This window comes from Protopterus annectens, chromosome 3.part1 (assembly GCF_019279795.1).
Source record: "Protopterus annectens isolate FY-2018-M chromosome 3.part1, PAN1.0, whole genome shotgun sequence".
NCBI classification, from domain to species: domain Eukaryota; kingdom Metazoa; phylum Chordata; order Ceratodontiformes; family Protopteridae; genus Protopterus; species Protopterus annectens.
In genome coordinates, this window is record NC_056732.1 from 1,868,061,219 (window position 1) to 1,868,070,805 (window position 9,587).

At 37.6% G+C, this 9,587-nt stretch overlaps 1 long non-coding RNA gene across 1 annotated transcript; it reads left to right on the forward strand.

Moving 5' to 3' along the window:
• The first annotated feature begins 5,367 nt into the window (after positions 1 to 5,367).
• LOC122798787 lies at positions 5,368 to 7,788 on the forward strand. The gene is made up of 3 exons (XR_006364303.1): positions 5,368 to 6,971; positions 7,135 to 7,392; positions 7,650 to 7,788. It is a non-coding gene; the product is annotated as an uncharacterized LOC122798787 (long non-coding RNA).
• The last annotated feature ends 1,799 nt before the right edge of the window (positions 7,789 to 9,587 follow it).

Consider the following 9,587-nt stretch of genomic DNA (forward strand, 5'->3'; position numbering starts at 1 on the left):
CAGGGTCTTGCCATCTTGTTCCCACCTTGACATCCAATCCTTGACTTTAGGGCCTAACAAGCAGCCTCTATGGGGGTATTCATGAAGGAAGCCTTAAGGGAGTCCACAAAGTCGCAAAGGTGCATCCAGGCATGTCGTCTGGCAACTATACTCATGCCTGACACTCTAGCCACCCCTTCTGTTGCATGAGAAATATGATGCATGGAAGAGTTTGAAATGGACCCTAAGGTAGTTATCTGAGAAGCCATGTTTTCACAGACCTCATCAGAAACAGCTCCTGCCAAGATTTCAGAAAGCTGGTTGATAAGATCTCTCTGAAGCCTGGTAAAATGTGCCAAATAATTCAAAGACCTTGCAGCGAATGTTGATGAAGTAAACACACGCTTCCCTAATTTGTCAACTGCCCAGGACTCCTTGTTGGGCAGATGGACAGTTTGGCTCTCTTCTGCCAAATCCTTTTTAGTTGCAACTGCCACCATCATAGCATCTACTGGAAGACCTCGTGACCGATGTGTGTGCTCAGCTGGGGGCGATAATATTTTATCTGGTCTCCTTGGTATCACTTCCAGGGTATCAGGAGCCTTCCATGCGCACTGGACAATGAGCTAGATAAGCTCATTGACAAGTGGGGTGCCCTAGGAGGGAGGGGCCAGGCACACAAGCCTGCAGGAATATGGAATTCCTCAGAGGAAGGATTAGAGGACTTCCAGTCACCCCTCTAAGGATCTCAAGGATGTCACCAAAGGACACCTCATAGAGGGTGACTGTGGGGACCCTTCCCCATCATCAAAATCAGTGGAGTCCATGTGCTTCCTCTTACATGATGCTTTGTGGGGTACTTCCTCAGTGGGAGGCTTTGTGGAAGAATGCAAAGAGGGGATCTCCTGAGGTAGAGAAACCTGGGGCTCTTTTGCCCAGTGTCCGTCGGTTGAGGCTTGTGACAGTTGCAGCACAGAGGGGAGAGAGGACTCCAACATGTGAGATTTGCCAGCAGAGGCAAGCGCCATCTCCATGGCCTGGAAGGCTGGCCTGCCTAAGGAGGGATGGGACCCTGGAACTGAGCATGACAACCTTGGAACTGAGGTCACACCCCACCCCGATGAGCCCGCCCCTAGACCAGGAGTCTCAAGAGGACCATGAACCATAAGAGAGAGAGAGGATTCCTGGAGGGTGCCATAGAAAAAACTGGCATGGATCCAGGAAAGCCCTCCTCCATGGCACAGCCACTGGCCTGAGAAGAGCCTGATGCCCAGTACACAGAGGGCCACAAGGATGACTCTACGTCCAAAGTGAAATCCACTATTGGAGTAGGAGGAAGGGAAGCTGCTGTCGGAATAATAGGCTTCGAAACTTGAGTAGAAGTCAGAGGAGGAGTGTATGTTGGGGTTTGAGGAGATATACATTCACCTGAATGAGGGAACATGGACTTCGACAGCTGAGAGAGACCTCTGGTCGCAAGCAACTGGCCAACAAGCCTCAACACATCCTGTTCAGAAAGACTCTTGGTTGACCTCATGGAGAAAGCTGATGGTGATTCTGGCCTTTCTAGGAAAGGACTATATTGACTGCTGGCAAATGGATTCAATGAAGTAGAATATTTGGTCCTTGCTAATTCAATAGGTGCAGAGCCAAGGATGTCTGCACCAACAAAAACGGTGAGGAAGTAGTCTGCGCCGACGACGTCAGCGCCATAGTAGTTGAAGGTGTCTGCACTGTAAAGGCAAATGTCTGCCCCAAAGGGTACGGTGCCATCATGGAAAGTGTCTGTCCTGGTAATAAGGATGGTACTGTAAAGGACTGCACCAAAGCACATGTCGGTGCCGAAAATGTCTGCGCCCTGGAGTACAGAAGAGTACCAAAGGGAAGAAGAAAGGCTACCCAAAAAAAAGGGTAAGAAGAGAAAGGAAGGCTTACCAATGATGGTAATGAAGAATTACCACGAGGTAAGAAAAGAGGGTAATAAAGGGAAAAGACTAAATGGAGAGAGTCTAAAGTATACAATAGGGTAGAAAAATATAAGTATAAACTATTGAGAATATTTAAAGAAAAAACAATGTATAAAACTTGCAAAAAATTACAATGGCTTTTTCCAGGCAGAGTGGAGAACAGCAACAGTAATCTTCTTGCACAAAGAAGGTCCATCAACCGACCCAGCAAACTATCGACCCATAAGCCTAACCAGCCTTATCTGTAAGGCCATGGAAAGAATCATCATGGACCTTATTAACAAGGACACAGGCAACCTTCAAACTCTTGACCCGACCCAGTTTGGTTTCATCAGGGGTAGATCTCGCTTATTAAACCTGGTGGACTTATTTGGGAATGTCACCAATGCCCTGGATGAGTGCAAAGCAGTACATACCCCCTATCTTGATTTAGCTAAAGCTTTTGACACAATCCCCCACTCGGGGATTATTGAGGAACTCTCCCAGCTGGGATGAACCCATACATTACTACCTGGCTCCACAACAGAATGCACAGTGTGAAAGTTGGGGAGTTCACCTCCAGCAGTTGGCCAGTTACCAGTCAGGTACCGCAAGGATCTGTGCTCGACTCTCTACTGTTAGGAATCTATTTCTCTGAGGTCCAGACAAAAGTAGATGGCTTGTGGTCTACCAAGTTTGTAGATGACTGCAAACTGGGCACTATCACTGGATCCCCCAATGATGTAAACACATTACAGAAGGAGCTCTTGCATACAAATGATCGGTGCCAAATTCACGGACTAAAACTAAAAGTCTCATTATCCTCTTTGGCAAAGAAGTAACCCGTGCTAGTTACGACACAGATAGCACCCTCCTGAGCTCGAACCTAGTGGTGCGAGACTTGGGGACACAGCTTGAAAGCAATCTAGACTTCGATTACCATGTGTCTATAGTGGTAAGGAAAGTATTCTACATTGCGCATCTCATAAATAAGGGCATCACATCCAAAATTAAGGAGGTTAAAACTCTGCTGTACTCGTCCATTATCAGACCACTAATTGAATACAACGCTCACTTTTGTATGTATCTCACCATATACTTGTTGCAACTGGAGAGACCACAAAGGTTTCTAACCAAGAGAATCCAGGGTCTCCAAAACGTGAATTACATGAAAAGACCGAAAGCCCTGACACTGTACTCTGTATCATGCAGGTTGTTGACAGGGGACCTGTGCCTGGCCTACAGAGTCTCTGCCGCTGCCCTAATGGAAATGATGCGCATCTGTAAATCAAATGGGACAAGAGCGGCTCATTCCAGGGATCTCAATCTAGCATTTTACATTAACAAAACATGCTGGAGAGAGAGACATATCTCTCAGAGATTGCCGCTCCTCTGGAATAAGCTCCCACTTCACATGAAGCAGAGCTCCTCAATGACCCTATTTAAGCACAAACTTGACAACTGAATGGGTGACCTTAAATTCATCCTAAGATGTAGTCGGTGCTCGTCATAGAATCGCTTTGCTAACAAGAACCATCTAACTATAGTCGATTTGGTACACAGTTTTTTTTACATGGTTAGGCTTGTAAAGGCCATAGTGCCATTAGCCTAGTAACCTCCTATGAACCTCTGAACTTTGTTGCTGCCTATTTAGTTTACTGGTTTGATTTCCATACCTGCTCCTTTCTTTAAGACTTCTGCTAACCTGAGCAAAGAGGTCATCTTAGACTTTTTTCTTAGTGGTTTAGATCTAATAATGTCAACAAACATATGCAAGACCTGTGACTGCTAACTTGTACTTTACAACACTGTTTTTTGTACATCATTTGATAACCACGGGAAGCAGTTTTCTTATCATCCAACTGATCACACGCTTTTTAGTTAGGGATGATCACATCAAAGGTGTAATTCAGAACAGTGAAGGCGTGGATTCACAGTTTTAGCATTATTTTTAGATGTCAAAGCATTTTTCATTGCGAGTTTCAGCCTTGTATCTATTACTTAGCTTTCTTCTCATTTGTTTACATTGTATTGCCACCTCTTCAACTATTCCCAAGTATTTACATATTTCTTCTTGTTTCAATTCTTTTATGTCACAATTCTAAGAATAATATCTTTTAATGTTTTAACTTTTCTGTTTCAAATGCTGACTTTGCACATCTGTCAAAATTAAATGATATGTCATTTGAAAAGTTTCTTTTTACTGTACTTCTATTTGCTTCTTTTAAATCCTTCACAAAATGCAGATAAAGTATCATCTGACAGGACTGCTTTCTTGAAGTCAGATAGTACCCACAGCCTAGTCTGGTCTGTTAAGTAAACAACTTAAAGGATTGCAGGCAAAGTAACCTGTAATAGAGACAGATAAAGACCTTGGAATATTCTGATTTGGATTCTTACATTCTGGACAGTAAATTGTCCTTTTGCATGGTTCAGTTGTAAAGTCGTCTGCCACCTTAATCATAGTGAATGCAAAATAATTTATCAATGTATAATGAATATTTTAAACCTGTAAGCATTCTGTAATCCTGGAGTGTGGAATGCTGACATTTTTTTTATATAATATCTTATTGCCATATTGATATTCCTGACCTTTATACAGGTCTCAACTGGAGCTTTCTTTATTACCTGAGCCTAAAAATGGTCCTCTGTGATCACTATTCTAGCCTGGTTGACAAATGAAAATATATTAGTAGTAAAAATTGCCCTTAGTTCTGTAGGATTCTCTTTTATATTCATTCTGTTCTAGTGCCATGATTTCATTTATACCTAAACGAATGAAGACTATGAGTTCTCCATTTTGTTTTAATTTCATCAAATGTTTAGGATTTATAATACCATGGCATGAACTGAACCCTCTTGTAACTCAGTGCACTAACAATGCTAATATCTAGAATATGGTGAACTATGACAAGTTTATATACTCTGCTGTGTAGTTAAATTTCTCTTCTGTTTGAAATCCTTGTCACATATGGTACACTTACAGGGCATCTACCTTTTGTAAATGTTTAGGATTTCTAACAGTGAAACAAAAATGGGCTCCATTCCTGAATAAGAGTATGATTAAACTTCAGGAAATTAGTACTGCTTCATTCTTTTATGTATATGTAAACAGTGCTCTTCTTAGAACCATAATGCACCCAGAATGGCTTCTTTTCTGCAGTTCATGTGGAGTTAGAGATATATTGGTAGCATATTACAGTACACTTACATTGTTTGCATTAATAAGCCCAGCTGCTCCTCATCCCCGTACTACTACATCTATCCAGATGCTTTTATCCTATAGTGCTCTAGTTCTCTTAATATACTTTCATTTGTCTTTGCTGATTAGGAAAGCCTGACTGGGCAAAAGCTATTTTCAGTGAAGAATCGGGGAGAAAAGCTGCATCACAATACAGTTATATTAAAAGTGAATTTTAGACAGCTCTTAGAAAAACAATTGTTACATTTCTCAGAAAAAACAAACAATTACAAGAGAGGCATATACTGTATTTACTTCACAATGTGTAAGTCTGTACAGTTCTGTTAGATCTAAATTCTTGTAAGAAGTGGATTTATACTGTAGAAGGGAAACATTGTACCAAAGATGTTTAGTGTTCTGACATTTTACTACAGAAAGGTTTGTAAGGAGTTAAAGAGATACAATAAGTAATATATTACAGAAGTTATAACATTTTCTAGAAGGGGAGATATTGGCATTGTATTAGCCTTTGAGTAAGAACACAAGGCATATGACAAGAAGAAAAAAATTAGGGATAGGTAATAAGAAGTTTGCACTTTCACTAGAGGTCTCAACCTGAACATGAACATGACCAGGACTGGGTAAAGAATTAACTGCTAGGTGTAGCTGTTTCACTGATTAACTTTGTCCTTGTTTTTGCAACTATTACATAAAGGTACTAGTATGGGTAAGGTATTAACTGCTAGGTGTAGCTGTTTCACTGATTAACTTTGTCCTTGTTTTTGTAACTATTACATAAAGGTACTATTATGGGTAAGGTATTAACTGCTAGGTGTAGCTGTTTCACGGATTAACTTTGTCCTTGTTTTTGTAACTATTACATAAAGGTACTATTATGGGTAAGGTATTAACTGCTAGATGTAGCTGTTTCAATGATTAACTTTGTCCTTGTTTTTGTAACTATTACATAAAGGTACTATTATGGATAAGGTATTAACTGCTAGGTGTAGCTGTTTCATGGATTAACTTTGTCCTTGTTTTTGTAACTATTACATAAAGGTACTATTATGGGTAAGGTATTAACTGCTAGGTGTAGCTGTTTCATGGATTAAAACTTTGTCCTTGTTTTTGTAACTATTATATAAAGGTACTATTATGGGTAAGGTATTAACTGCTAGGTGTAACTGTTTCACTAATTAACTTTGTCCTTGTTTTTGTAACTATTATATAAAGGTACTATTATAGGTAAGGTATTAACTGCCAGGTGTAGCTGTTTCATGGATTAACTCTGTCCTTGTTTTTATAACTACTATTTAAAGATACTATTATGGTAAGGTATTAACTGCTAGGTGTAGCTGTTTCACTGATTAACTTTGTCCTTGTTTTTGTAACTATTACATAAAGGTACTATTATGGGTAAGGTATTAACTGCTAGGTGTAGCTGTTTCATTGATTAACCTTGTCCTTGTTTTTGTAACTATTATATAAAGGTACTATTATGGGTAAGGTATTAACTGCTAGGTGTAGCTGTTTCACCGATTAACTTTGTCCTTGTTTTTATAACTACTATTTAAAGGTACTAATATGGGTAAGGTATTAACTGCTAGGTGTAGCTGTTTCACTGATTAACTTTGTCTTTGTTTTTGTAACTATTATATAAAGGTACTATTATGGGTAAGGTATTAACTGCTAGGTGTAGTTGTTTCATTGATTAACTTTGTCCTTGTTTTTGTAACTATTATATAAAGGTACTATTATGGGTAATGTATTAACTGATAGGTGTAGCTGTTTCATTGATTAACTTTGTCCTTGTTTTTGTAACTATTATATAAAGGTACTATTATGGGTAAGGTATTAACTGCTAGGTGTAGCTGTTAAATTTGTCCTTGTTTTTGTTACTATTATATAAAGGTACTATTATGGGTAAGGTATTAACTGCTAGGTGTAGTTGTTTCACTGATTAACTTTGTCCTTGTTTTTGTAACAATTATTTAAAGGTACTATTATGGGTAAGGTATTAACTGTTAGGTGTAGCTGTTTCACTGATTAACTTTGTCCTTGTTTTTGTAACTATTATATAAAGGTACTATTATGGGTAAGGTATTAACTGCTAGGTGTAGCTGTTTCATGGATTAACTTTGTCCTTGTTTTTGTAACTATTACATAAAGGTACTATTATGGGTAAGGTATTAACTGCTAGGTGTAGCTGTTTCATTGATTAACTTTGTCCTTGTTTTTGTAACTATTATATAAAGGTACTATTATGGGTAAGGTATTAACTGCTAGGTGTAGCTGTTTCACTAATTAACTTTGTCCTTGTTTTTGTAACTATTACATAAAGGTACTATTATGGGTAAGGTATTAACTGCTAGGTGTAGCTGTTTCACTAATTAACTTTGTCCTTGTTTTTATAACTACTATTTAAATATACTATTATGGTAAGGTATTAACTGCTAGATGTAGCTGTTTCACTGATTAACTTTGTCCTTGTTTTTGTAACTATTATATAAAGGTACTATTATGGGTAAGGTATTAACTGCTAGGTGTAGCTGTTTCATGGATTAACTTTGTCCTTGTTTTTGTAACTATTATATAAAGGTACTATTATGGGTAAGGTATTAACTGCTAGGTGTAGCTGTTTCACTGATTAACTTTGTCCTTGTTTTTGTAACTATTATATAACGGTACTATTATGGGTAAGGTATTAACTGCTAGGTGTAGTTGTTTCACAGATTAACTTTGTCTTTGTTTTTGTAACTATTATATAACGGTACTATTATGGGTAATGTATTAACTGATAGGTGTAGCTGTTTCATTGATTAACTTTGTCCTTGTTTTTGTAACTATTATATAAAGGTACTATTATGGGTAAGGTATTAACTGCTAGGTGTAGCTGTTAAATTTGTCCTTGTTTTTGTTACTATTATATAAAGGTACTATTATGGGTAAGGTATTAACTGCTAGGTGTAGTTGTTTCACTGATTAATTTTGTCCTTGTTTTTGTAACAATTATTTAAAGGTACTATTATGGGTAAGGTATTAACTGTTAGGTGTAGCTGTTTCAATGATTAACTTTGTCCTTGTTTTTGTAACTATTATATAAAGGTACTATTATGGGTAAGGTATTAACTGCTAGGTGTAGCTGTTTCATGGATTAACTTTGTCCTTGTTTTTGTAACTATTACATAAAGGTACTATTATGGGTAAGGTATTAACTGCTAGGTGTAGCTGTTTCATTGATTAACTTTGTCCTTGTTTTTGTAACTATTATATAAAGGTACTATTATGGGAAAGATATTAACTGCTAGGTGTAGCTGTTTCATGGATTAACTTTGTCCTTGTTTTTATAACTATTATATAAAGGTACTATTATGGGTAAGGTATTAACTGCTAGGTGTAGCTGTTTCACTGATTAACTTTGTCCTTGTTTTTGTAACTATTATATAAAGGTACTATTATGGATAAGGTATTAACTGCTAGGTGTAGCTGTTTCATGGATTAACTTTGTCCTTGTTTTTGTAACTATTATATAAAGGTACTATTATGGGTAAGGTATTAACTGCTAGGTGTAGCTGTTTCACTGATTAACTTTGTCCTTGTTTTTGTAACTATTATATAAAGGTACTATTATGGGTAAGTTATTAACTGCTAGGTGTAGTTGTTTCATGGATTAACTTTGTCCTTGTTTTTGTAACTATTATATAATGGTACTATTATGGGTAAGGTATTAACTGCTAGGTGTAGCTGTTTCATGGATTAACTTTGTCCTTGTTTTTGTAACTATTATATAAAAGTACTATTATGGGTAAGGTATATTAACTGCTAGGCATAGCTGTTTCATGGATTAACTGTGTCCTTGTTTTTGTAACTATTATATAAAGGTACTATTATGGGTAATGCATTAACTGCTAGGTTTAGCTGTTTCATGGATTAACTTTGCCCTTGTTTTTGTAACTATTACATAAAGGTACTATTATATACAGTTTTCTTGCCTCTACTTCAGCTGTTGGTATTGGATGAACCCATGTGATTAGAACTTCATTTTCTGTAAGTCTTTGTAGTTCACATTCCCAATGCTTCTCCTGGGTTAATTTCTCCAAGTGTTTTGGGTTTCTAATATCATGACAGGAATGGACCCATTCTTAAGTCAGTGTACAATTACAGTTCACAGAGTTAGTATTGTTTCAGTCTTTTGATGTTAACCAAGAGTGCTTTCTCAGCACCCACAATGTAGTTCTTCTGTAATATACATGGGCTTACATGTATTGGTTGCATATTTAAGTATGATTGCAAACTGTATTTTATTAAGCTTGTAGCTCCTACTACTACTGAAATTGTCTGGGTATCTTTCTTCCACATTTCTCTAGGTTTCAGCTTGCAAATCCTGGTATTTTATGACTTTGTATCTCTCTATATGCAAGACACTGTAAATCAATCACTGGGTATTTCAATGATCAGTGCTACTTTTGCCTTCTTTTCCA